Raw genomic sequence first — 23,976 nt, forward strand, 5'->3', positions numbered from 1 at the left:
CATGCTGTGGCATACTTTTTTTCATTTTCACCCTTTTTCTATGGATCTCCAAAAAGTGAACTTTTACATTTTCTGAGTCTGGAGGAATTCAAGGGGAGTTTTCAGGGGAGTGCGTTCTCTCTGCCATCTCCTCCCTGTGTGTGCGTTGCTGCATGCAGCAGCTGCGTGTGTGTGTAAACTGCCCCTCCCCCTCGCAAGCAGGCGGGGGAGAGAGAGATCTTTCGTCTCGATTTACACATGCTATGACTCCGGGGGTACTTCCATTCGCTTCGTCTTGATCTGTTGATGTTATTTCATGTCTCGTTTGTCCATTTGGACGGTGGTAAAGCCAGGGAAATATCCCGGAGATATACTGATAAATCTTTATAACAGCATTTTCCTGCGATCAAAGCTGTTCACAGCTACGAGGCCGGGACCACTTCCATTCGCTTCGTCTTGATCTGTAGATGTTATTTCAAGTCTCATTTGTTCATTTTGATGGAGAAAAAGTTGTACATTTAGTGAATTCAGAGTGTCTAAGATGCACAAGCAGGCATGTTTGAGTACTCAGGTCCAGTGGCTCACTGCGTTAACGCTCGCCCCTGGATGCGGTTGGTCGCGTGTTCGAATCCATGCTGTGGCATACTTTTTTTCATTTTCACCCTTTTTCTATGGATCTCCAAAAAGTGAACTTTTACATTTTCTGAGTCTGGAGGAATTCAAGGGGAGTTTTCAGGGGAGTGCGTTCTCTCTGCCATCTCCTCCCTGTGTGTGCGTTGCTGCATGCAGCAGCTGCGTGTGTGTGTAAACTGCCCCTCCCCCTCGCAAGCAGGCGGGGGAGAGAGAGATCTTTCGTCTCGATTTACACATGCTATGACTCCGGGGGTACTTCCATTCGCTTCGTCTTGATCTGTTGATGTTATTTCATGTCTCGTTTGTCCATTGTGACGGTGGTAAAGCCAGGGAAATGTCCCGGAGATATACTGAGAAATCTTTGTAACAGCATTTTCCTGCGATCACAGCTGTTCACAGCTAAGAGGCTGGGACCGCTTCCATTCGCTTCGTCTTGATCTGTAGATGTTATTTCATGTCTCATTTGTTCATTTTGATGGAGAAAAAGTTGTACATTTAGTGAATTCAGAGTTTCTACACTGCACAAGTAGGCATGTTTGAGTACTCAGGTCCAGTGGCTCACTGCGTTAACGCTCTCCCCTGGATGCGGTTGGTTGCGTGTTCGAATCCATGCTGTGGGAAAAAAAAAATCATTTTCACCCTTTTTCTATGGATCTCCAAAAAGTGAACTTTTACATTTTCTGAGTCTGGAGGAATTCAAGGGGAGTTTTCAGGGGAGTGCGTTCTCTCTGCCATCTCCTCCCTGTGTGTGCGTTGCTGCATGCAGCAGCTGCGTGTGTGTGTAAACTGTCCCTCCCCCTTGCAAGCAGGCGGGGGGGAGAGAGATCTTTCGTCTCGATTTACACATGCTATGACTCCGGGGGTACTTCCATTCGCTTCGTCTTGATCTGTTGATGTTATTTCATGTCTCGTTTGTCCATTGTGACGGTGGTAAAGCCAGGGAAATGTCCCGGAGATAGACTGAGAAATCTTTGAAACAGCATTTTCCTGCGATCACAGCTGTTCACAGCTACGAGGCTGGGACCGCTTCCATTCGCTTCGTCTTGATCTGTAGATGTTATTTCATGTATAATTTGTTCATTTTGATGGAGAAAAAGTTGTACATTTAGTGAATTCAGAGTGTCTAAGATGCACAAGTAGGCATGTTTGAGTACTCAGGTCCAGTGGCTCACTGCGTTAACGCTCGCCCCTGGATGCGGTTGGTCACGTGTTCAAATCCATGCTGTGGCATACTTTTTTTCATTTTCACCCTTTTTCTATGGATCTCCAAAAAGTGAACTTTTACATTTTCTGAGTCTGGAGGAATTCAAGGGGAGTTTTCAGGGGAGTGCGTTCTCTCTGCCATCTCCTCCCTGTGTGTGCGTTGCTGCATGCAGCAGCTGCGTGTGTGTGTAAACTGCCCCTCCCCCTCGCAAGCAGGCGGGGGAGAGAGAGATCTTTCATCTCGATTTACACATGCTATGACTCCGGGGGTACTTCCATTCGCTTCGTCTTGATCTGTTGATGTTATTTCATGTCTCGTTTGTCAATTGTGACGGTGGTAAAGCCAGGGAAATGTCCCGGAGATATAGGCTACTGAGAAATCTTTGAAACAGCATTTTCCTGCGATCACAGCTGTTCACAGCTACGGGGCTGGGACCACTTTCATTCGCTTCGTCTTGATCTGTAGATGTTATTTCATGTCTCATTTGTTCATTTTGATGGAGAAAAAGTTGTACATTTAGTGAATTCAGAGTGTCTAATCTGCACAAGTAGGCATGTTTGAGAACTCAGGTCCAGTTGCTCACTGCATTAACGCTCGCCCCTGGATGCGGTTGGTCGCGTGTTCGAATCCATGCTGTGGCAAAAAAAAAATCATTTTCACCCTTTTTCTATGGATCTCCAAAAAGAAAAAGGGTGAAAATGATTTTTTTTTTCCCACAGCATGGATCCAGGGGAGAGCGTTAACGCAGTGAGCCACTGGACCTGAGTACTCAAACATGCCTACTTTTACATCTTAGAAACTCTGAATTCACTAAATGTACAACTTTTTCTCCATCAAAATGAACAAATGAGACATGAAATAACATCTACAGATCAAGACGAAGCGAATGGAAGCGGTCCCAGCCTCGTAGCTGTGAACAGCTGTGATCGCAGGAAAATGCTGTTACAAAGATTTCTCAGTATATCTCCGGGACATTTCCCTGGCTTTCCCACCGTCACAATGGACAAACGAGACATGAAATAACATCAACATATCAAGACGAAGCGAATTGAAGTACCCCCGGAGTCATAGCATGTGTAAATCGAGACGAAACATCTCTCTCTCCCCCGCCTGCTTGCGAAGGGGAGGGGCAGTTTACACACACACGCAGCTGCTGCATGCAGCAACACACACACAGGGAGGAGATGGCAGAGAGAACGCACTCCCCTGAAAACTCCCCTTGAATTCCTCCAGACTCAGAAAATGTAAAAGTTCACTTTTTGGAGATCCATAGAAAAAGGGTGAAAATGGAAAAAAGTATTCGAAAATAGTGCCTCATAAGGCGGGTAGAGTCCCTTGAAAACTCCTCTTGAATTCCTCCAGACTCAGAAAAACTCAAAGTTGACTTTTTGGAGATCCATAGAAAAAGGGTGAAAATGAAAAAAAGTATGCCACAGCATGGACTCGAACACGCGACCAACCGCATCCAGGGGCGAGCGTTAACGCAGTGAGCCACTGGACCTGAGTACTCAAACACGCCTACTTGTGCATCTTAGACACTCTGAATTCACTAAATGTACAACTTTTTCTCCATCAAAATGAACAAATCAGACATGAAATAACATCTACAGATCAAGACGAAGCGAATAGAAGCGGTCCCAGCCTCGTAGCTGTGAACAGCTGTGATCGCAGGAAAATGCTGTTACAAAGATTTCTCAGTATATCTCCGGGACATTTCCCTGGCTTTACCACTGTCACAATGGACAAACGAGACATGAAATAACATCAACAGATCAAGACGAAGCGAATGGAAGTACCCCCGGAGTCATAGCATGTGTAAATCGAGACGAAAGATCTCTCTCTCCCCTGCCTGCTTGCGAGGGGGAGAGAGAGGGGGTGGGGCAGTTTACACACACACGCAGCTGCTGCATGCAGCAACGCACACACAGGGAAGAGATGGCAGAGAGAACGCACTCCCCTGAAAACTCCCCTTGAATTCCTCCAGACTCAGAAAATGTAAAAGTTCACTTTTTGGAGATCCATAGAAAAAGGGTGAAAATGAAAAAAAGTATGCCACAGCATGGATTCGAACACGCGACCAACCGCATCCAGGGGCGAGCGTTAACGCAGTGAGCCACTGGACCTGAGTACTCAAACATGCCTGCTTGTGCATCTTAGACACTCTGAATTCACTAAATGTACAACTTTTTCTCCATCAAAATGAACAAATGAGACATGAAATAACATCTACAGATCAAGACGAAGCGAATGGAAGTGGTCCCAGCCTCGTAGCTGTGAACAGCTTTGATCGCAGGAAAATGCTGTTATAAAGATTTATCAGTATATCTCCGGGACATTTCCCTGGCTTTACCACCGTCACAATGGACAAACGAGACATGAAATAACATCAACAGATCAAGACGAAGCGAATGGAAGTACCCCCGGAGTCATAGCATGTGTAAATCGAGACGAAAGATCTCTCTCTCCCCCGCCTGCTTGCGAGGGGGAGAGAGAGGGGTGGGGCAGTTTACACACACACGCAGCTGCTGCATGCAGCAACGCACACACAGGGAGGAGATGGCAGAGAGAACGCACTCCTCTGAAAACTCCCCTTGAATTCCTCCAGACTCAGAAAATGTAAAAGTTCACTTTTTGGAGATCCATAGAAAAAGGGTGAAAATGAAAAAAAGTATGCCACAGCATGGATTCGAACACGCGACCAACCGCATCCAGGGGCGAGCGTTAACGAAGTGAGCCACTGGACCTGAGTACTCAAACATGCCTGCTTGTGCATCTTAGACACTCTGAATTCACTAAATGTACAACTTTTTCTCAATCAAAATGAACAAATGAGACATGAAATAACATCTACAGATCAAGACGAAGCGAATGGAAGCGGTCCCAGCCTCGTAGCTGTGAACAGCTGTGATTGCAGGAAAATGCTGTTACAAAGATTTCTCAGTATATCTCCGGGACTTTTCCCTGGCTTTAACACCGTCACAATGGACAAACGAGACATGAAATAACATCAACAGATCAAGACGAAGCGAATGGAAGTACCCCCGGAGTCATAGCATGTGTAAATCGAGACGACAGATCTCTCTCTCCCCCGCCTGCTTGCGAGGGGGAGGGGCAGTTTACACACACACGCAGCTGCTGCATGCAGCAACGCACACACAGGGAGGAGATGGCAGAGAGAACGCACTCCCCTGAAAACTCCCCTTGAATTCCTCCAGACTCAGAAAATGTAAAAGTTCACTTTTTGGAGATCCATAGAAAAAGGGTGAAAATGATTTTTTTTTTGCCACAGCATGGATTCGAACACGCGACCAACCGCATCCAGGGGCGAGCGTTAACGCAGTGAGCCACTGGACCTGAGTACTCAAACATGCCTGCTTGTGCATCTTAGACACTCTGAATTCACTAAATGTACAACTTTTTCTCAATCAAAATGAACAAATGAGACATGAAATAACATCTACAGATCAAGACGAAGCGAATGGAAGCGGTCCCAGCCTCGTAGCTGTGAACAGCTGTGATTGCAGGAAAATGCTGTTACAAAGATTTCTCAGTATATCTCCGGGACTTTTCCCTGGCTTTACCACCGTCACAATGGACAAACGAGACATGAAATAACATCAACAGATCAAGACGAAGCGAATGGAAGTACCTCCGGAGTCATAGCATGTGTAAATCGAGACGAAATATCTCTCTCTCCCCCGCCTGCTTGCGAGGGGGAGGGGCAGTTTACACACACACGCAGCTGCTGCATGCAGCAACGCACACACAGGGAGGAGATGGCAGAGAGAACGCACTCCCCTGAAAACTCCCCTTGAATTCCTCCAGACTCAGAAAATGTAAAAGTTCACTTCTTGGAGATCCATAGAAAAAGGGTGAAAATGATTTTTTTTTTGCCACAGCATGGATTCGAACACGCGACCAACCGCATCCAGGGGCGAGCGTTAACGCAGTGAGCCACTGGACCTGAGTACTCAAACATGCCTGCTTGTGCATCTTAGACACTCTGAATTCACTAAATGTACAACTTTTTCTCAATCAAAATGAACAAATGAGACATGAAATAACATCTACAGATCAAGACGAAGCGAATGGAAGCGGTCCCAGCCTCGTAGCTGTGAACAGCTGTGATTGCAGGAAAATGCTGTTACAAAGATTTCTCAGTATATCTCCGGGACTTTTCCCTGGCTTTACCACCGTCACAATGGACAAACGAGACATGAAATAACATCAACAGATCAAGACGAAGCGAATGGAAGTACCCCCGGAGTCATAGCATGTGTAAATCGAGACGAAAGATCTCTCTCTCCCCCGCCTGCTTGCGAGGGGGAGGGGCAGTTTACACACACACGCAGCTGCTGCATGCAGCAACGCACACACAGGGAGGAGATGGCAGAGAGAACGCACTCCCCTGAAAACTCCCCTTGAATTCCTCCAGACTCAGAAAATGTAAAAGTTCACTTCTTGGAGATCCATAGAAAAAGGGTGAAAATGAAAAAAAGTATGCCACAGCATGGATTCGAACACGCGACCAACCGCATCCAGGGGCGAGCGTTAACGCAGTGAGCCACTGGACCTGAGTACTCAAACATGCCTGCTTGTGCATCTTAGACACTCTGAATTCACTAAATGTACAACTTTTTCTCAATCAAAATGAACAAATGAGACATGAAATAACATCTACAGATCAAGACGAAGCGAATGGAAGCGGTCCCAGCCTCGTAGCTGTGAACAGCTGTGATTGCAGGAAAATGCTGTTACAAAGATTTCTCAGTATATCTCCGGGACTTTTCCCTGGCTTTACCACCGTCACAATGGACAAACGAGACATGAAATAACATCAACAGATCAAGACGAAGCGAATGGAAGTACCCCCGGAGTCATAGCATGTGTAAATCGAGACGAAAGATCTCTCTCTCCCCCGCCTGCTTGCGAGGGGGAGGGGCAGTTTACACACACACGCAGCTGCTGCATGCAGCAACGCACACACAGGGAGGAGATGGCAGAGAGAACGCACTCCCCTGAAAACTCCCCTTGAATTCCTCCAGACTCAGAAAATGTAAAAGTTCACTTCTTGGAGATCCATAGAAAAAGGGTGAAAATGAAAAAAAGTATGCCACAGCATGGATTCGAACACGAGACCAACCGCATCCAGGGGCGAGCGTTAACGCAGTGAGCCACTGGACCTGAGTACTCAAACATGCCTGCTTGTGCAGCTTAGACACTCTGAATTCACTAAATGTACAACTTTTTCTCCATCAAAATGAACAAATGAGACATGAAATAACATCTACAGATCAAGACGAAGCGAATGGAAGCGGTCCCAGCCTCGTAGCTTTGAACAGCTGTGATTGCAGGAAAATGCTGTTACAAAGATTTCTCAGTATATCTCCGGGACTTTTCCCTGGCTTTACCACCGTCACAATGGACAAACGAGACATGACATAACATCAACAGATCAAGACGAAGCGAATGGAAGAACCCCCGGAGTCATAGCATGTGTAAATCGAGACGAAAGATCTCTCTCTCCCCCGCCTGCTTGCGAGGGGGAGGGGCAGTTTACACACACACGCAGCTGCTGCATGCAGCAACGCACACACAGGGAGGAGATGGCAGAGAGAACGCACTCCCCTGAAAACTCCCCTTGAATTCCTCCAGACTCAGAAAATGTAAAAGTTCACTTTTTGGAGATCCATAGAAAAAGGGTGAAAATGAAAAAAAGTATGCCACAGCATGGATTCGAACACGAGACCAACCGCATCCAGGGGCGAGCGTTAACGCAGTGAGCCACTGGGCCTGAGTACTCAAACATGCCTGCTTGTGCATCTTAGACACTCTGAATTCACTAAATGTACAACTTTTTCTCAATCAAAATGAACAAATGAGACATGAAATAACATCTACAGATCAAGACGAAGCGAATGGAAGCGGTCCCAGCCTCGTAGCTGTGAACAGCTGTGATTGCAGGAAAATGCTGTTTCAAAGATTTCTCAGAATATCTCCGGGACTTTTCCCTGGCTTTACCACCATCACAATGGACAAACGAGACATGAAATAACATCAACAGATCAAGACGAAGCAAATGGAAGTACCCCCGGAGTCATAGCATGTGTAAATCGAGACGACAGATCTCTCTCTCTCCCGCCTGCTTGCGAGGGGGAGGGGCAGTTTACACACACACGCAGCTGCTGCATGCAGCAACGCACACACAGGGAGGAGATGGCAGAGAGAACGCACTCCCCTGAAAACTCCCCTTGAATTCCTCCAGACTCAGAAAATGTAAAAGTTCACTTTTTGGAGATCCATAGAAAAAGGGTGAAAATTATTATTTTTTTGCCACAGCATGGATTCGAACACGCGACCAGGGGCGAGCGTTAACGCAGTGAGCCACTGGACCTGAGTACTCAAACATGCCTGCTTGTGCAGCTTAGACACTCTGAATTCACTAAATGTACAACTTTTTCTCCATCAAAAAGAACAAATGAGACATGAAATAACATCTACAGATCAAGACGAAGTGAATGGAAGCGGTCCCAGCCTCGTAGCTGTGAACAGCTGTGATTGCAGGAAAATGCTGTTACAAAGATTTCTCAGTATATCTCCGGGACTTTTCCCTGGCTTTACCACCGTCACAATGGACAAACGAGACATGAAATAACATCAACAGATCAAGACGAAGCGAATGGAAGTACCCAAGAGTCATAGCATGTGTAAATCGAGACGACAGATCTCTCTCTCCCCCGCCTGCTTGCGAGGGGGAGGGGCAGTTTACACACACACGCAGCTGCTGCATGCAGCAACGCACACACAGGGAGGAGATGGCAGAGAGAATGCACTCCCCTGAAAACTCCCCTTGAATTCCTCCAGACTCAGAAAATGTAAAAGTTCACTTTTTGGAGATCCATAGAAAAAGGGTGAAAATGAAAAAAAGTATGCCACAGCATGGATTTGAACACGCGACCAACCGCATCCAGGGGCGAGCGTTAACGCAGTGAGCCACTGGACCTGAGTACTCAAACATGCCTACTTGTGCAGCTTAGACACTCTGAATTCACTAAATGTACAACTTTTTCTCAATCAAAATGAACAAATGAGACATGAAATAACATCAACAGATCAAGACGAAGCGAATGGAAGCGGTCCCAGCCTCGTAGCTGTGAACAGCTGTGATTGCAGGAAAATGCTGTTACAAAGATTTCTCAGAATATCTCCGGGACTTTTCCCTGGCTTTACCACCGTCACAATGGACAAACGAGACATGAAATAACATCAACAGATCAAGACGAAGCGAATGGAAGTACCCCCGGAGTCATAGCATGTGTAAATCGAGACGACAGATCTCTCTCTCCCCCGCCTGCTTGCGAGGGGGAGGGGCAGTTTACACACACACGCAGCTGCTGCATGCAGCAACGCACACACAGGGAGGAGATGGCAGAGAGAACGCACTCCCCTGAAAACTCCCCTTGAATTCCTCCAGACTCAGAAAATGTAAAAGTTCACTTTTTGGAGATCCATAGAAAAAGGGTGAAAATGATTATTTTTTTGCCACAGCATGGATTCGAACACGCGACCAGGGGCGAGCGTTAACGCAGTGAGCCACTGGACCTGAGTACTCAAACATGCCTGCTTGTGCAGCTTAGACACTCTGAATTCACTAAATGTACAACTTTTTCTCCATCAAAAAGAACAAATGAGACATGAAATAACATCTACAGATCAAGACGAAGTGAATGGAAGCGGTCCCAGCCTCGTAGCTGTGAACAGCTGTGATCGCAGGAAAATGCTGTTCCAAAGATTTCTCAGTATATCTCCGGGACTTTTCCCTGGCTTTACCACCGTCACAATGGACAAACGAGACATGAAATAACATCAACAGATCAAGACGAAGCGAATGGAAGTACCCCCGGAGTCATAGCATGTGTAAATCGAGACGAAAGATCTCTCTCTCCCCCGCCTGCTTGCGAGGGGGAGGGGCAGTTTACACACACACGCAGCTGCTGCATGCAGCAACGCACACACAGGGAGGAGATGGCAGAGAGAACGCACTCCCCTGAAAACTCCCCTTGAATTCCTCCAGACTCAGAAAATGTAAAACTTCACTTTTTGGAGATCAATAGAAAAAGGGTGAAAATGATTTTTTTTTTGCCACAGCATGGATTCGAACACACGACCATCCGCATCAAGGGGAGAGCGTTAACGCAGTGAGCCACTGGACCTGAGTACTCAAACATGCCTACTTGTGCAGCTTAGAAACTCTGAATTCACTAAATGTACAACTTTTTCTCCATCAAAATGAACAAATGAGACATGAAATAACATCTACAGATGTGCATGCAGCAACGCACACACAGGGAGGAGATGGCAGAGAGAACGCAATCCCCTGAAAACTCCCCTTGAATTCCTCCAGACTCAGAAAATGTAAAAGTTCACTTTTTGGAGATCCATAGAAAAAGGGTGAACATGAATTTTGTTTTGCCACAGCATGGATTCGAACACGCGACCAACCGCATCCAGGGGCGAGCGTTAACGCAGTGAGCCACTGGACCTGAGTACTCAAACATGCCTGCTTTTGCATCTTAGACACTCTGAATTCACTAAATGTACAACTTTTTTTACATCAAAATGAACAAATGAGACATGAAATAACATCTACAGATCAAGACGAAGCGAATGGAAGTGGTCCCAGCCTCGTAGCTGTGAACAACTGTGATCGCAGGAAAATGCTGTTACAAAGATTTCTCAGTATATCTCCGGGACATTTCCCTGGCTTTACCACCGTCACAATGGACAAACGAGACATGAAATAACATCAACAGATCAAGACGAAGCGAATGGAAGTACCCCCGGAGTCATAGCATGTGTAAATCGAGACGAAAGATCTCTCTCTCCCCCGCCTGCTTGCGAGGGGGAGGGGCAGTTTACACACACACGCAGCTGCTGCATGCAGCAACGCACACACAGGGAGGAGATGGCAGAGAGAACGCACTCCCCTGAAAACTCCCCTTGAATTCCTCCAGACTCAGAAAATGTAAAAGTTCACTTTTTGGAGATCCATAGAAAAATGGTGAAAATGAAAAAAAGTATGCCACAGCATGGATTTGAACACGCGACCAACCGCATCCAGGGGCGAGCGTTAACGCAGTGAGCCACTGGACCTGAGTACTCAAACATGCCTGCTTGTGCAGCTTAGACACTCTGAATTCACTAAATGTACAACTTTTTCTCCATCAAAATGAACAAATTATACATGAAATAACATCTACAGATCAAGACGAAGCGAATGGAAGCGGTCCCAGCCTCGTAGCTGTGAACAGCTGTGATCGCAGGAAAATGCTGTTTCAAAGATTTCTCAGTATATCTCCGGGACATTTCCCTGGCTTTACCACCGTCACAATGGACAAACGAGACATGAAATAACATCAACAGATCAAGACGAAGCGAATGGAAGTACCCCCAGAGTCATAGCATGTGTAAATCGAGACGAAAGATCTCTCTCTCCCCCGCCTGCTTGTGAGGGGGAGGGGCAGTTTACACACACACGCAGCTGCTGCATGCAGCAACGCACACACAGGGAGGAGATGGCAGAGAGAACGCACTCCCCTGAAAACTCCCCTTGAATTCCTCATGACTCAGAAAATGTAAAAGTTCACTTTTTGGAGATCCATAGAAAAAGGGTGAAAATGAAAAAAAGTATGCCACAGCATGGATTTGAACACGCGACCAACCGCATCCAGGGGCGAGCGTTAACGCAGTGAGCCACTGGACCTGAGTACTCAAACATGCCTGCTTGTGCATCTTAGACACTCTGAATTCACTAAATGTACAACTTTTTCTCAATCAAAATGAACAAATGAGACATGAAATAACATCTACAGATCAAGACGAAGCGAATGGAAGCGGTCCCAGCCTCGTAGCTGTGAACAGCTGTGATTGCAGGAAAATGCTGTTACAAAGATTTCTCAGTATATCTCCGGGACATTTCCCTGGCTTTACCACCGTCACAATGGACAAACGAGACATGAAATAACATAAACAGATCAAGACGAAGCGAATGGAGGTACCCCCGGAGTCATAGCATGTGTAAATCGAGACGAAAGATCTCTCACTCCCCCGCCTGCTTGCGAGGGGGAGGGGCAGTTTACACACACACGCAGCTGCTGCATGCAGCAACGCACACACAGGGAGGAGATGGCAGAGAGAACGCACTCCCCTGAAAACTCCCCTTGAATTCCTCCAGACTCAGAAAATGTAAAAGTTCACTTTTTGGAGATCCATAGAAAAAGGGTGAACATGAATTTCGTTTTGCCACAGCATGGATTCGAACACGCGACCAACCGCATCCAGGGGCGAGCGTTAACGCAGTGAGCCACTGGACCTGAGTACTCAAACATGCCTGCTTGTGCAGCTTAGACACTCTGAATTCACTGAATGTACAACTTTTTCTCCATCAAAATGAACAAATGAGACATGAAATAACATCTACAGATGTGCATGCAGCAACGCACACACAGGGAGGAGATGGCAGAGAGAACGCACTCCCCTGAAAACTCCCCTTGAATTCCTCCAGACTCAGAAAATGTAAAAGTTCACTTTTTGGAGATCCATAGAAAAAGGGTGAACATGAATTTTGTTTTGCCACAGCATGGATTTGAACACGCGACCAACCGCATCCAGGGGCGAGCGTTAACGCAGTGAGCCACTGGACCTGAGTACTCAAACATGCCTGCTTGTGCATCTTAGACACTCTGAATTCACTAAATGTACAACTTTTTTTACATCAAAATGAACAAATGAGACATGAAATAACATCTACAGATCAAGACGAAGCGAATGGAAGTGGTCCCAGCCTCGTAGCTGTGAACAACTGTGATCGCAGGAAAATGCTGTTACAAAGATTTCTCAGTATATCTCCGGGACATTTCCCTGGCTTTACCACCGTCACAATGGACAAACGAGACATGAAATAACATCAACAGATCAAGACGAAGCGAATGGAAGTACCCCCGGAGTCATAGCATGTGTAAATCGAGACGAAAGATCTCTCTCTCCCCCGCCTGCTTGCGAGGGGGAGGGGCAGTTTACACACACACGCAGCTGCTGCATGCAGCAACGCACACACAGGGAGGAGATGGCAGAGAGAACGCACTCCCCTGAAAACTCCCCTTGAATTCCTCCAGACTCAGAAAATGTATTAGTTCACTTTTTGGAGATCCATAGAAAAAGGGTGAAAATGAAAAAAAGTATGCCACAGCATGGATTTGAACACGCGACCAACCGCATCCAGGGGCGAGCGTTAACGCAGTGAGCCACTGGACCTGAGTACTCAAACATGCCTGCTTGTGCATCTTAGACACTCTGAATTCACTAAATGTACAACTTTTTTTACATCAAAATGAACAAATGAGACATGAAATAACATCTACAGATCAAGACGAAGCGAATGGAAGTGGTCCCAGCCTCGTAGCTGTGAACAACTGTGATCGCAGGAAAATGCTGTTACAAAGATTTCTCAGTATATCTCCGGGACATTTCCCTGGCTTTACCACCGTCACAATGGACAAACGAGACATGAAATAACATCAACAGATCAAGACGAAGCGAATGGAAGTACCCCCGGAGTCATAGCATGTGTAAATCGAGACGAAAGATCTCTCTCTCCCCCGCCTGCTTGCGAGGGGGAGGGGCAGTTTACACACACACGCAGCTGCTGCATGCAGCAACGCACACACAGGGAGGAGATGGCAGAGAGAACGCACTCCCCTGAAAACTCCCCTTGAATTCCTCCAGACTCAGAAAATGTAAAAGTTCACTTTTTGGAGATCCAAAGGGTGAAAATGAAAAAAAGTATGCCACAGCATGGATTCGAACACGCGACCAACCGCATCCAGGGGCGAGCGTTAACGCAGTGAGCCACTGGACCTGAGTACTCAAACATGCCTGCTTGTGCAGTTTAGACACTCTGAATTCACTAAATGTACAACTTTTTCTCCATCAAAATGAACAAATGAGACATGAAATAACATCTACAGATCAAGACGAAGCGAATGGAAGCAGTCCCAGCCTCGTAGCTGTGAACAGCTGTGATCGCAGGAAAATGCTGTTCCAAAGATTTCTCAGTATATCACCGGGACATTTCTCTGGCTTTACCACCGTCACAATGGACAAACGAGACATGAAATAACATCAACAGATCAAGACGAAGCGAATGGAAGTACCCCCGGAGTCATAGCATGTGTAAATCGTTAGCCTCGGTTAGCTCATTGGTTAGCCTCAGTTAGCTCATTGGTTAGCCTGGGTTAGCTCATTGGTTAGCTTCAGTTAGCTCATTGGTTAGCCTCGGTTAGCTCATTGGTTAGCCCTGGTTAGCTTCAGTTAGCTCATTGGTTAGCCTCGGTAAGCTCATTGGTTAGCATCAGTTAGCTCATTGGTTAGCCTCAGTTAGCTCATTGGTTAGCCTCGGTTAGCTCATTGGTTAGCTTCAGTTAGCTCATTGGTTAGCCTGGGCTAGCTCATTGGTTAGCCTGGGTTAGCTCATTGGTTAGCATCAGTTAGCTCATTGGTTAGCTTCAGTTAGCTCATTGGTTAGCTTCAGTTAGCTCATTGGTTAGCCTCGGTTAGCTCATTGGTTAGCCTGGGTTAGCTCATTCCTCGGTTAGCTCATTGGTTAGCCTGGGTTAGCTTCAGTTAGCTCATTGGTTAGCCTCAGTTAGCTCATTGGTTAGCATCAGTTAGCTCATTGATTAGCCTCAGTTAGCTCATTAGTTAGCCTCGGTTAGCTCATTGGTTAGATTCAGTTAGCTCATTGGTTAGCCTGGGCTAGCTCATTGGTTAGCCTGGGTTAGCTCATTGGTTAGCCTGGGTTAGCTCATTGGTTAGCTTCATTTAGCTCATTGGTTAGCCTCGGTTAGCTCATTGGTTAGCCTGGGTTAGCTCATTGGTTAGCATCAGTTAGCTCATTGGTTAGCCTCAGTTAGCTCATTGGTTAGCCTCGGTTAGCTCATTGGTTTGCCTGGGTTAGCTCGTTACTCGGTTAGCTCATTGGTTAGCCTTGGTTAGCTCATTGGTTAGCTTCAGTTAGTTCATTGATTAGCCTGGGCTAGCTCATTGGTTAGCTTCAGTTAGTTCATTGATTAGCCTGGATTAGCTCATTGGTTAGCTTCAGTTAGCTCATTGGTTAGCCTCGGTCAGCTCATTGGTTAGCATCAGTTAGCTCATTGTTTAGCTTCAGTTAGCTCATTGGTTAGCTTCAGTTAGCTCATTGGTTAGCCTCGGTTAGCTCATTGGTTAGCCTGGGTTAGCTCATTGGTTAGCATCAGTTAGCTCATTGGTTAGCCTCACTTAGCTCATTGGTTAGCATCAGTTAGCTCATTGGTTAGCCTCGGTTAGCTCATTGGTTAGCTTCAGTTAGCTCATTGGTTAGCTCCAGTTAGCTCATTGGTTAGCCTTGGTTAGCTCATTGGTTAGCCTGTGTTAGCTCATTCCTCGGTTAGCTCATTGGCTAGCCTGGGTTAGCTCATTGGTTAGCCTGGATTAGCTCATTGGTTAGCATCAGTTAGCTCATCGGTTAGCCTCAGTTAGCTCATTGGTTAGCATCAGTTAGCTCATTGGTTAGCCTTGGTTAGCTCATTGGTTAGCTTCAGTTAGCTCATTGGTTAGCTTCAGTTAGCTCATTGGTTAGCCTCGGTTAGCTCATTGGTTAGCCTGGGTTAGCTCATTCCTCGGTTAGCCTGGGTTAGCTCATTGGTTAGCTTCAGTTAGCTCATTGGTTAGCCTCGGTTAGCTCATTGGTTATTATCAGTTAGCTCATTGGTTAGCCTCAGTTAGCTCATTGTTAGCTTCAGTTAGCTCATTGGTTAGCCTGGGTTAGCCTGGGTTAGCTTCAGTTAGCTCATTGGTTAGCATCAGTTAGCTCATTGTTTAGCCTCAGTTAGCTCATTGGTTAGCCTGGGTTAGCTCATTGGTTAGCCTGGGTTAGCTCATTGGTTAGCTTTGGTTGGCTCATTGGTTAGCCTTGGTTAGCTCATTGGTTAGCATCAGTTAGCTCTCTGGTTAGCATCAGTTAGCTCTTTGGTTAGCCTCAGTTAGCTCATTGGTTAGCCTGGGTTAGCTCATTCCTCAGTTAGCTCATCGGTTAGCTTCAGTTAGCTCATTGGTTAGCCTGGGTTAGCTCATTGGTTAGCCTCAGTTAGCTCATTGGTTAGCCTGGGTTAGCTCATTGGTTAGCTTCAGTTAGCTCATTGGTTAGCCTCGGTTAGCTCAATGGTTAGCCTGCGTTAGCTCATTGGTTAGCTTCAGTTAGCTCATTGGTTAGCCTGGGTTAGCTCATTGGTTAGCCTGGGTTAGCTCATTGGTTAGCCTGGGTTAGCTCATTGGTTAGCCTCAGTTAGCTCAATGGTTAGCCTCGGTTAGCTCATTGGTTAGCCTGGGTTAGCTCATTGGTTAGCCTGGGTTAGCTCATTGGTTTGCTTCAATTAGCTCATTGGTTAGCCTCGGTTAGCTCATTGGTTAGCCTGGGTTAGCTTCAGTTAGCTCATTGGTTAGCCTCGGTTAGCTCATTGGTTAGCATCAGTTAGCTCATTGGTTAGCCTCAGTTAGCTCATTGGTTAGCCTCGGTTAGCTCATTGGTTAGATGCAGTTAGCTCATTGGTTAGCCTGGGCTAGCTCATTGGTTAGCCTGGGTTAGCTCATTGATTAGCCTGGGTAAGCTCATTGGTTAGCTTCAGTTAGCTCATTGGTTAGCCTCGGTTAGCTCATTGGTTAGCCTCGGTTAGCTCATTGGTTAGCATCAGTTAGTTCATTGGTTAGCCTCAGTTAGCTCATTTGTTAGCCTCGGTTAGCTCATTGGTTAGCCATGGTTAGCTCATTGGTTAGCCTGGGTTAGCTCATTGGTTAGCTTCAGTTAGCTCATTGGTTAGCCTCGGTTAGCTCATTGGTTAGCCTGGGTTAGCTCATTCCTCGGTTAGCTCATTGGTTAGCCTGGGTTAGCTTCAGTTAGCTCATTGGTTAGCCTCAGTTAGCTCATTGGTTAGCATCAGTTAGCTCATTGATTAGCCTCAGTTAGCTCATTGGTTAGCCTCGGTTAGCTCATTGGTTAGATTCAGTTAGCTCATTGGTTAGCCTGGGCTAGCTCATTGGTCAGCCTGGGTTAGCTCATTGGTTAGCCTGGGTTAGCTCATTGGTTAGCTTCAGTTAGCTCATTGGTTAGCCTCGGTTAGCTCATTGGTTAGCCTGGGTTAGCTCATTGGTTAGCATCAGTTAGCTCATTGGTTAGCCTGGGTTAGCTCATTCCTCAGTTAGCTCATTGGTTAGCCTGGGTTAGCTCATTCCTCAGTTAGCTCATTGGTTAGCTTCAGTTAGCTCATTGGTTAGCCTGGGTTAGCTCATTGGTTAGCCTCAGTTAGCTCATTGGTTAGCCTGGGTTAGCTCATTGGTTAGCTTCAGTTAGCTCATTGGTTAGCCTTGGTTAGCTCAATGGTTAGCCTGCGTTAGCTCATTGGTTAGCTTCAGTTAGCTCATTGGTTAGCCTGGGTTAGCTCATTGGTTAGCCTGGGTTAGCTCATTGGTTAGCCTGGGTTAGCTCATTGGTTAGCTTCAGTTAGCTCATTGGTTAGCCTCGGTTAGCTCATTGGTTAGCCTGGGTTAGCTCATTGGTTAGCTTCAGTTAGCTCATTGGTTAGCCTCGGTTAGCTCATTGGTTAGCCTGTGTTAGCTCATTCCTCGGTTAGCTCATTGTTTAGCCCTGGTTAGATTCAGTTAGCTCATTGGTTAGCCTCGGTTAGCTCATTGGTTAGCATCAGTTAGCTCATTGGTTAGCCTCAGTTAGCTCATTGGTTAGCCTCGGTTAGCTCATTGGTTAGCTTCAGTTAGCTCATTGGTTAGCCTGGGCTAGCTCATTGGTTAGCCTGGGTTAGCTCATTGGTTAGCATCAGTTAGCTCATTGGTTAGCTTCAGTTAGCTCATTGGTTAGTTTCAGTTAGCTCATTGGTTAGAGAGAACGCACTCCCCTGAAAACTCCCCTTGAATTCCTCCAGACTCAGAAAATGTAAAAGTTCACTTTTTGGAGATCCATAGAAAAAGGGTGAAAATGATTTTTCTTTTGCCACAGCATGGATTCGAACACGCGACCAACCGCATCCAGGGGCGAGCGTTAACGCAGTGAGCCACTGGACCTGAGTACTCAAACATGCCTACTTGTGCAGCTTAGACACTCTGAATTCACTAAATGTACAACTTTTTTCTCCATCAAAATGAACAAATGAGACATGAAATAACATCAACAGATCAAGACGAAGCGAATGGAAGCGGTCCCAGCCTCGTAGCTGTGAACAGCTGTGATCGCAGGAAAATGCTGTTTCAAAGTTTTCTCAGTATATCTCCGGGACATTTCCCTGGCTTTACCACCGTCACAATGGACAAACCAGACATGAAATAACATCAACAGATCAAGACAAAGCGAATGGAAGTACCCCCGGAGTCATAGCATGTGTAAATCGAGACGAAAGATCTCTCTCTCCCCCGCCTGCTTGCGAGGGGGAGGGGCAGTTTACACACACACGCAGCTGCTGCATGCAACAACGCACACACAGGGAGGAGATGGCAGAGAGAACGCACTCCTCTGAAAACTCCCCTTGAATTCCTCCAGACTCAGAAAATGTAAAAGTTCACTTTTTGGAGATCCATAGAAAAAGGGTGAAAATGAAAAAAAGTATGCCACAGCATGGATTCGAACACATGACCAACCGCATCCAGGGGCGAGCGTTAACGCAGTGAGCCAATGGACCTGAATACTCTAACATGCCTGCTTGTGCAGCTTAGACACTCTGAATTCACTAAATGTACAACTTTTTCTCCATCAAAATGAACAAATGAGACATGAAATAACATCTACAGATCAAGACGAAGCGAATGGAAGCGGTCCCAGCCTCGTAGCTGTGAACAGCTGTAATCGCAGGAAAATGCTGTTACAAAGATTTCTCAGTATATCTCCGGGACATTTCCCTGGCTTTACCACCATCACAATGGACAAACGAGACATGAAATAACATAAACAGATCAAGACGAAGCGAATGGAAGTACCCCCGGTTTCATAGCATGTGTAAATCGAGACGAAAGATCTCTCTCTCCCCCGCCTGCTTGCGAGGGGGAGGGGCAGTTTACACACACACGCAGCTGTTGCATGCAGCAACGCACACACAGGGAGGAGATGGCAGAGAGAACGCAATCCCCTGAAAACTCCCCTTGAATTCCTCCAGACTCAGAAAATGTAAAAGTTCACTTTTTGGAGATCCATAGAAAAAGGGTGAAAATGAAAAAAAGTATGCCACAGCATGGATTCGAACACGCGACCAACCGCATCCAGGGGCGAGCATTAACGCAGTGAGCCACTGGACCTGAGTACTCAAACATGCCTGCTTGTGCAGCTTAGACACTCTGAATTCACTAAATGTACAACTTTTTCTCCATCAAAATGAACAAATGAGACATGAAATAACATCTACAGATCAAGACGAAGCGAATGGAAGCGGTCCCAGCCTCGTAGCTGTGAACAGCTGTGATTGCAGGAAAATGCTGTTACAAAGATTTCTCAGTATATCTCCGGAACTTTTCCCTGGCTTTACCACCGTCGCAATGGACAAACGAGACATTAAATAACATCAACAGATCAAGACAAAGCGAATGGAAGTACCCCCGGAGTCATAGCATGTGTAAATCGAGACGAAAGATCTCTCTCTCCCCGCCTGCTTGCGAGGGGGAGGGGCAGTTTACACACACACACACAGCTGCTGCATGCAGCAACGCACACACAGGGAGGAGATGGCAGAGAGAACGCACTCCCCTGAAAACTCCCCTTGAATTCCTCCAGACTCAGAAAATGTAAAAGTTAACTTTTTGGAGATCCATAGAAAAAGGGTGAACAAGAATTTTGTTTTGCCACAGCATGGATTCAAACACGCGACCAACCGCATCCAGGTGCGAGCGTTAACGCAGTGAGCCACTGGACCTGAGTACTCAAACATGCCTACTTGTGCAGCTTAGACACTCTGAATTCACTAAATGTACAACTTTTTCTCCATCAAAATGAACAAATGAGACATGAAATAACATCTACAGATCAAGACGAAGCGAATAGAAGCGGTCCCAGCCTCGTAGCTGTGAACAGCTGTGATCGCAGGAAAATGCTGTTACAAAGATTTCTCAGTATATCTCCGGGACTTTTCCCTGGCTTTACCACCGTCACAATGGACAAACGAGACATGAAATAACATCAACAGATCAAGACGAAGCGAATGGAAGTACCCCCGGAGTCATAGCATGTGTAAATCGAGACGAAAGATCTCTCTCTCCCCCGCCTGCTTGCGAGGGGGAGGGGCAGTTTACACACACACGCAGCTGCTGCATGCAGCAACGCACACACAGGGAGGAGATGGCAGAGAGAACGCACTCCCCTGAAAACTCCCCTTGAATTCCTCCAGACTCAGAAAATGTAAAAGTTCACCTTTTGGAGATCCATAGAAAAAGGGTGAAAATGAAAAAAAGTATGCCACAGCATGGATTTGAACACGCGACCAACCGCATCCAGGGGCGAGCGTTAACGCAGTGAGCCACTGGACCTGAGTACTCAAACATGCCTGCTTGTGCATCTTAGACACTCTGAATTCACTAAATGTACAACTTTTTCTCCATCAAAATGAACAAATGAGACATGAAATAACATCTACAGATCAAGACGAAGCGAATGGAAGCGGTCCCAGCCTCGTAGCTGTGAACAGCTGTGATCGCAGGAAAATGCTGTTACAAAGATTTCTCAGTATATCTCCGGGACATTTCCCTGGCTTTACCACCATCACAATGGACAAACGAGACATGAAATAACATAAACAGATCAAGACGAAGCGAATGGAAGTACCCCCGGAGTCATAGCATGTGTAAATCGAGACGACAGATCTCTCTCTCCCCCGCCTGCTTGCGAGGGGGAGGGGCAGTTTACACACACACGCAGCTGCTGCATGCAGCAACGCACACACAGTGAGGAGATGGCAGAGAGAACGCACTCCCCTGAAAACTCCCCTTGAATTCCTCCAGACTCAGAAAATGTAAAAGTTCACTTTTTGGAGATCCATAGAAAAAGGGTGAAAATGAAAAAAAGTATGCCACAGCATGGATTCGAACACATGACCAACCGCATCCAGGGGCGAGCGTTAACGCAGTGAGCCACTGGACCTGAATACTCTAACATGCCTGCTTGTGCAGCTTAGACACTCTGAATTCACTAAATGTACAACTTTTTCTCCATCAAAATGAACAAATGAGACATGAAATAACATCTACAGATCAAGACGAAGCGAATGGAAGCGGTCCCAGCCTCGTAGCTGTGAACAGCTGTAATCGCAGGAAAATGCTGTTACAAAGATTTCTCAGTATATCTCCGGGACATTTCCCTGGCTTTACCACCATCACAATGGACAAACGAGACATGAAATAACATAAACAGATCAAGACGAAGCGAATGGAAGTACCCCCGGTTTCATAGCATGTGTAAATCGAGACGAAAGATCTCTCTCTCCCCCGCCTGCTTGCGAGGGGGAGGGGCAGTTTACACACACACGCAGCTGTTGCATGCAGCAACGCACACACAGGGAGGAGATGGCAGAGAGAACGCAATCCCCTGAAAACTCCCCTTGAATTCCTCCAGACTCAGAAAATGTAAAAGTTCACTTTTTGGAGATCCATAGAAAAAGGGTGAAAATGAAAAAAAGTATGCCACAGCATGGATTCGAACACGCGACCAACCGCATCCAGGGGCGAGCATTAACGCAGTGAGCCACTGGACCTGAGTACTCAAACATGCCTGCTTGTGCAGCTTAGACACTCTGAATTCACTAAATGTACAACTTTTTCTCCATCAAAATGAACAAATGAGACATGAAATAACATCTACAGATCAAGACGAAGCGAATGGAAGCGGTCCCAGCCTCGTAGCTGTGAACAGCTGTGATTGCAGGAAAATGCTGTTACAAAGATTTCTCAGTATATCTCCGGAACTTTTCCCTGGCTTTACCACCGTCGCAATGGACAAACGAGACATTAAATAACATCAACAGATCAAGACAAAGCGAATGGAAGTACCCCCGGAGTCATAGCATGTGTAAATCGAGACGAAAGATCTCTCTCTCCCCGCCTGCTTGCGAGGGGGAGGGGCAGTTTACACACACACACGCAGCTGCTGCATGCAGCAACGCACACACAGGGAGGAGATGGCAGAGAGAACGCACTCCCCTGAAAACTCCCCTTGAATTCCTCCAGACTCAGAAAATGTAAAAGTTCACTTTTTGGAAATCCATACAAAAAGGGTGAAAATAATTTTTTTTATCCCACAGCATGGATTCGAACACGCGACCAACCGCATCCAGGGGAGAGCGTTAACGCAGTGAGCCACTGGACCTGAGTCCTCAAACATGCCTGCTTGTGCAGCTTAGAAACTCTGAATTCACTAAATGTACAACTTTTTCTCCATCAAAATGAACAAATGAGACATGAAATAACATCTACAGATCAAGACGAAGCGAATGGAAGCGGTCCCAGCCTCTTAGCTGTGAACAGCTGTGATCGCAGGAAAATGCTGTTACAAAGATTTCTCAGTATATCTCCGGGACATTTCCCTGGCTTTACCACCGTCACAATGGACAAACGAGACATGAAATAACATCAACAGATCAAGACGAAGTGAATGGAAGTACCCCCGGAGTCATAGCATGTGTAAATCGAGACGAAAGATCTCTCTCTCCCCGCCTGCTTGCGAGGGGGAGGGGCAGTTTACACACACACGCAGCTGCTGCATGCAGCAACGCACACACAGGGAGGAGATGGCAGAGAGAACGCACTCCCCTGAAAACTCCCCTTGAATTCCTCCAGACTCAGAAAATGTAAAAGTTAACTTTTTGGAGATCCATAGAAAAAGGGTGAACAAGAATTTTGTTTTGCCACAGCATGGATTCAAACACGCGACCAACCGCATCCAGGTGCGAGCGTTAACGCAGTGAGCCACTGGACCTGAGTACTCAAACATGCCTACTTGTGCAGCTTAGACACTCTGAATTCACTAAATGTACAACTTTTTCTCCATCAAAATGAACAAATGAGACATGAAATAACATCTACAGATCAAGACGAAGCGAATAGAAGCGGTCCCAGCCTCGTAGCTGTGAACAGCTGTGATCGCAGGAAAATGCTGTTACAAAGATTTCTCAGTATATCTCCGGGACATTTCCCTGGCTTTACCACCGTCACAATGGACAAACGAGACATGAAATAACATCAACAGATCAAGACGAAGCGAATGGAAGTACCCCCGGAGTCATAGCATGTGTAAATCGAGACGAAAGATCTCTCTCTCCCCCGCCTGCTTGCGAGGGGGAGGGGCAGTTTACACACACACGCAGCTGCTGCATGCAGCAACGCACACACAGGGAGGAGATGGCAGAGAGAACGCACTCCCCTGAAAACTCCCCTTGAATTCCTCCAGACTCAGAAAATGTAAAAGTTCACCTTTTGGAGATCCATAGAAAAAGGGTGAAAATGAAAAAAAGTATGCCACAGCATGGATTTGAACACGCGACCAACCGCATCCAGGGGCGAGCGTTAACGCAGTGAGCCACTGGACCTGAGTACTCAAACATGCCTGCTTGTGCATCTTAGACACTCTGAATTCACTAAATGTACAACTTTTTCTCCATCAAAATGAACAAATGAGACATGAAATAACATCTACAGATCAAGACGAAGCGAATGGAAGCGGTCCCAGCCTCGTAGCTGTGAACAGCTGTGATCGCAGGAAAATGCTGTTACAAAGATTTCTCAGTATATCTCCGGGACATTTCCCTGGCTTTACCACCATCACAATGGACAAACGAGACATGAAATAACATAAACAGATCAAGACGAAGCGAATGGAAGTACCCCCGGAGTCATAGCAGGTGTAAATCGAGACGACAGATCTCTCTCTCCCCTGCCTGCTTGCGAGGGGGAGGGGCAGTTTACACACACACGCAGCTGCTGCATGCAGCAACGCACACACAGGGAGGAGATGGCAGAGAGAACGCACTCCCCTGAAAACTCCCCTTGAATTCCTCCAGACTCAGAAAATGTAAAAGTTCACTTTTTGG

Source organism: Notothenia rossii (assembly GCF_949606895.1).
Source record: "Notothenia rossii genome assembly, contig: scaffold_31, whole genome shotgun sequence".
Classification (NCBI taxonomy): Eukaryota; Metazoa; Chordata; class Actinopteri; order Perciformes; family Nototheniidae; genus Notothenia; species Notothenia rossii.